The sequence below is a fragment of the Arachis hypogaea genome, chromosome 3, assembly GCF_003086295.3.
Source record: "Arachis hypogaea cultivar Tifrunner chromosome 3, arahy.Tifrunner.gnm2.J5K5, whole genome shotgun sequence".
Classification (NCBI taxonomy): Eukaryota; Viridiplantae; Streptophyta; class Magnoliopsida; order Fabales; family Fabaceae; genus Arachis; species Arachis hypogaea.
The window spans coordinates 24,017,845-24,024,183 of NC_092038.1; positions in this window are offsets into that span (position 1 = coordinate 24,017,845).

Sequence of the window (6,339 nt, forward strand, 5' to 3'; positions counted from 1 at the left end):
TTGAGATATATTATGTGGTCATGTATGTGAGTATGATTATTGATGCCTTGATGGTATGATAATGCATGAGAGATGTGTATGTCGTGATATATGCTTGAGGAATGATTAAGGTTGATTTGGGGGTGAAACCACGTGATGGTGAGTATGATATTGATTATGTATAATGATGGTTGATTGGAAATAGTAATGTTGGAAATTGGGATGAGGAAGGATGTATGACATGTTGATATGTTTGTAATTTAGCCATTTGTTTGAAATGGGTAAAAATGGTTGTATGGTGGTTTTGTGAATCGTGGTAAAGTATTAATGTATGAGTTGAGGAGGCTTGATGTTGATTTTGGTATATTCTGATTGATTTCAAAAAGGGTTGAAACTAGCATGTTTTGGTTGATTTTAAAAAGGGTTGAAAATGGCTTGTTTTGAAAATGGCACTTTGTGGTTTTGTATGAAGAACATGGTTTTTGAGCATACTTTGATGGGACATAACTTGGACTCTGGATCTCCGTTTTGTGCCAAACTTATTTAGAAATGAAATTGGATCCGGGAAGTCCATGCCGTTCGAAGAACGGGTGAAAAACGATTTAAAATGAGAAAGTTATGTCCATTGGAAGATTGGGGGTTGAATGTGTGAATTCTGCAGCTTTTAACTTAGAAAATTTTTAGCAGAATGACCCACCACGCGTAGGCGCACTTGGCGCGTACGCGTCGTTTTTCAAGAAGCACCATCCACGCCTACGCGTGGTGTGCGCGTGTGCGCCAATGTGCTGCACGCAATGCCCAGCCATTTTCCCGAGAATTGTGCCAGAGTTGTGCCAGTTTTGTGCCTGGGGCGCAAATGCACCCACGCGTACGCGTGGCTGACGCGTACGCGTCGTCTGGCTGTGTTTCAATCCGCGCGTCCGCGTGTATGACGCATACGCGTCGATGAGCTTTGTGGCCATCCACGCGTGCGCGTGGAGTACGCGTACGCGTGGCCCTGTTTTCATCCCAAAGTTGATTTTTGAGTTTTAAAAGCCAAATCTCATACTTCTAAGCCTCCGATCTCACCCCTTATGTATTAAATCATTATGATATGCCTAGCAATGAGAAATGAGCTAGGGGATGTGGTAACTTGCGAGTGAAGCAAGGGGAAGAGTTATGATCAATGATGATCAACGATGATTATATGAGATATGGAGGATGACGGTGGAAGTACCATGTATGCCATGAGTCGAAGGGCTATATTTATTGATAAATGGCTGGTTCTTGATTGAACCATGAGCCGGATGGCTGAGTTATTGTCGGGTTACGGCAAAGCCATTACTGATTATGGCTGAGTATAAATACATATATGATTAATGAATGAATGTGTTAAATGGATAATAATGGAAAATGTTGAAATGTGATGTGTAACCCCGGGTAGTAGGCAGTGGCGTTGTCCACTTGCTCCGGGTATGAGACGGAAAAGGATGTTTATGATAAATGAGTTAATTATGGAGTTTTGAATGAATGTAGCCCTGATACCTGGGTAGTAGTAAGGGTTGTGGTTCGTCCCACTTGCTCCAGGTTAATGTTTGAGATTTGATAACAATGAGGATTGATAATATGAATTGAGATTGAATGAATATATGTTTGAGATACCTGGGCAGTAGCAAGGGTTGTGGTTCGTTCCGCTTGCTCCGGGTCAATGCTTGAGATACCTGGGCAGTAGCAAGGGTTGTGGTTCGTCCCGCTTGCTCCGGGTCAATGCTTAAGATACCTGGGCAGTAGCAAGGGTTGTGGTTCGTCCCACTTGCTCCAGGTTAGAGATTGTGACGCCTGGGTAGTAGCAGCAGTAGTGGTGAATCCACTCGCTCCAGGTTGAGCTTTTAAACACCTTCCTGGGTAGTAGCCGCAGTAGTGGTTGTTCCACTGGCTCCGGGTTGAGCGGGTAGTAGCAAGAGGGTTGTAGCTCAAACCTACTTGCTCCGCAAGGGGTGTTTCTGTCCAATGGTTAGCTACCAGGACATGTCGGGTTGGCTATATAACCGACAGATGATATCATCAGCCATAGGGTAGGCATACATCATTTGCATATGTTTGAATTTGTTTGGGTTTGCCTATTTGTTTTGGATTTCTACATCATATATGCTATGTTACCTAATTATATGCTACTTGTTCTATTTGTACCTTATTTGTGTATTAATTGTCTGTATTGCTTGTGTTTGTACAACTGAGAGATCCCTCATGTTGGTATCGGTGGATGTTTAGGGCTGTTCTTGATGAGATGAATTGATAATGCGATTGCATGATGATGATGATTTTTGAATGAGATAATTTGAGCCCCCTAGGTAGACGCAGTGATGTGATTTCACTAGCTCCAGGCGAGGGTATGATGTATTGATATAGAGTTGCTGAGGCAGAACAACTGGTGATGGTTTTGCTTATGATTCTGAGTCTGATTCGTGGAAGAATCAGTGAGTTGGGAAACATGTGTAACATGAACTAGATTTAGTATCCCCTTACGACAGATGCCTATTTATGGATTAGTGAGAATCTAGGCTGGATACTTGGTGAAAAGGAGTTTAGGATGCTTAGTGAGTTTTTATTGCAGTGCATTGTATTTATTTGGCACTTTTACCGTACTGGGAACCCATGGGCCCGGGGTTCTCATTCCGTATATATCTCTTGTTTTTCAGATACAGGTCCAGGTGCTTAAAAGTGAGCTGTGGTTTGTCTGAGAGACGGCGAAGATCTTTATTTTCTCTACTTTGTGTTTTGCTTAGAATCTCTCCATCCTTGTTTTGAAAAGATTATATTATGTATTGAACTCTTTTGAACTTGCCTATAGAGGCTCTTGTGTTTCCTTTGGGAGAGATTAGGTTATACTGTTGTCAACTACTTTCATACTGTACCATAGCCGGCCTAAACTTCGCGGGTCGCGACTAGTGGCTATTTACTTATGTTATATATATCTATCTGTTATCTATCTCTTAATCTCCTTTATGCCTTGTTCGTATATCGCTTTCGGCTTCATGTTTTATCTTTTCGATGTCGAAACGTGAGTGATACGTCTTCGCGATTTTATTTCTACTCTTTTCAGGCTTCTCGATTAATACTCCTTTCAAAATTACCTATATTTATATATTAAAAATCCACCTGAGAGTCGTACCACCGTAATATCATTGACTTATGACTCGAGCATAAGGATTTGAATATTAAGGTGTTACAAAAAATATAATATAATTTTAATTAATTTTTTTATTAACAAACCTAAAGTATTTATTTATAAAAATATTATCATATAAAAATCTTATTATTTTACAACTACTAATTTTATAATTTAAATATAAGAAATAATTCGATAATTATAAAATTAAATAAAATTCTACTTTAAATTATCAAATTTCGTTATATTTTAATTTCTAAAATTTTAAATTATAATTAGAAAAATAATCCATAATTATAGAATTTAGGCAAAAACTTTAATTTATTTCAAATTCAATTAATCAAAACTGCCTTTAATTATTTTAAATAAAATAATTTTTGAAATTAAAACTGTAAATAAATATATAATTCAAAATTAGTTTATAGAAAGACTTTTCAAAAGCTCTAAGTCTTACAATTATGGTATCAAAGTATGAGTAATCATACTTAACTTAAATGAGATAGAATAAAAATATCATCAAAGAAAAGCTAATAGAAGTAAATTTATGTTATTCGAAAGAAAAAATACCTGTACCAAAATATATATTTGAATTTGTAAATAAAATAGAATTTATCTATTTCTAGTTGAACAAGAATAACTGAATTTGTTAAAATAGAAAGAGAAACCAAATTATAAAAAATATGTATACTATATTGATATTTATCAGTGGCTAAGAGAAAAAGGTTGAATCTTGACCTTCTTTTAATTTTTCTTTTAACCTAGAGTTCTGTTGATTTACTGTGAGTTAAAAATAGAAAAGATTTGGTTTTGTCTCCTGACACAATATAAGTTAGAAAAGAGTTGCTTGCAAAATGTATTATAGTCAAATGTTACTGAGTAGAAGTATTAGGAGATACTTTATTTTTGTCTCTTATACTGCAGAACCAAAAGTAGAGAAGAGAATAGAAAATGACACACATATGTATCCTGGTTCAGCTACTCAGTGCAATATAGACTACATCTAGTCTCCATCACAACAGTGACGAAATTTTACTATCTTCCAACAGAATTACATACACCAATTCTTCCTAGGATCTATCCAATCCTATTTTGGACAAGTCCAGTTTCTAACCCAAATTGAACTTGACTAGGAACTCACCATAGCTTTTAAACAGGAAAGTGCTAACTCAACTTGCAAGGGAATCCGCTCAGGATCATCACACAAAACAGAAACACTTACAAAAGATTTCTGAAATAACTTTGGCTTTTTCTCCAAGTTCAACTCTCTGTCTTTTACCACTCAGTGGTTTTTTTCTTACAAACCTCACCAATTTGTCTTTTACCATTGAAACTCAAATAGACTAAACTGAGAAAAAATACTCAATAAAACCACGAAGGAGAAGAATAAATAGCTCAGTGAGCTATGGGAACCCAAATGTTTGTGCTCTCTCTCCTTACTCCAATCCTTGGCCATTCACCCCTATTATAGAGGAGTGAAACTTTCAAGGCTTGAAACCTTGCTTCAACACATGTTGATTTTTCTTCTCCCAAGATCAGAATCAGCAGCGGCGTTCACAAAGGAGATAGAGGGCAGAAGTAGTGACATTTAACCATACCTTCAATCTTCTCCTTCAACCTTTTTTCCTTTTGCTTATTGACTATGAGTAGTGTATCCTTGCTTTGCCTCCAAGTTTGATTTTTTTTATTGTTGATAAGTAGCAGAGCACCATTGACTTTACTTTCTTCATTTTTCAATTCAGTGCTTGTAGCCTTGTTGATTTCTTCAATGTTCCTTGATGAAACACAAATAGAAAAATCTCTTTTTTGAGATTTTCTTTTTTGATGAGATTTTTTCTTTTGTTCTAGCCCCTTTTACCTTCTCTCTTTGCTTGAAAATGAAAACTTGCTTTTTTATCTTCCTTTTGTCCTAGCTTTAGAACTTTTCTTTTCTTTCTTTCTCCTTGTTTTAGAGAATGATGTGATGTGAAAGAAAAGAGAAAAGAGAGAAGAGAGAGTTTGGTTTCGGTGGATATGAAGTGAATGAATTCAAATGAAATAAAATTCAAGTTCAAGAGAGTGAGTTTTGGTTATAGATCATCACATGGGTTTTTGTTTGGATATGGACCAATTACTTTCTTTTCTTTTATTTGGTAGAGGCTTGCTTTTATTCCCAATGAGAAACATTTAAGGTGGAAGCAAATAAATCTTGGGCCATGAGTGAGTGTGTGTCTGTGGGCTTAATTATATATGGCTTGAGTCATTACTTCTTGGGCCATTCTCAATTCATTTAAATTATGCACACTAAACAAAATACAACACACAAACAATTTAATATTAATCAAATAATGTTCAGTCATCATCTTAATTATAGTTTAGTTCTCTAAACTCAACAATCTCCCCCTTGATTACAAACATTATTAAATGAATTGAAATAAAATGAGAGGAGTTTTTTTAGAAACTTCTCTTTGATGTTTTCTTTGTAATGAAGCTCACCTTTCTTTTGATTTCTAAGCTCCCCCTCAATGTTATCTTTTCATTACCTGATATCAACAAGCTTTTCAAAGAAATAATGCTAAACATTCAATAATTATCAAACAGTTATATATCTCAAAAAATCTGTTTGATCAAATGTCAAGAGTTTACAAGACTTATTGTCAATTCAAAAATATCATTGGCCAACCTTGAACAAAACATAAATCAAAGCTAAAACTAATAAAAAATTATCCATTTAAAAGATTATTTACAACTAGATCAAAATTTATAAGTTGTAGATTTTAAAACAAAAACAAATCTAATCATAAACATCATAAAAAATAACAGCTTTAAACATTAGATCAAAACCAAACTTCAAACATCTGCATCCTAATTTTCACAAGTTCAAAACAATGCGAAATAGATATAGTAGTTTTCAATTCATTTTCTTGTCTCCCCCTTTTTTTATCAAGGAGGGATGAACCTGCATCAAAGTCAGACCATCAAGTATCCCAAAAGAGTAAAATAAACAAATCTGTTAGTAGTAGAGTTAATTAACTAAGTCTATTACAATCATCCATACTAAATTGTAATTAAATCCAAAGAGCTAAAAAATCAATAAAAGTGTTCAAGATGATCAAAATTCAGAAATCATGATTCAGAAAACAAAGCTTTTAAACTTCAGCGGCAAAATCATTAAGCAGAAACTAGGCATGAGATCCATTTTCTTCGGTTCCAGTCATATCATCATCTTGATTGGT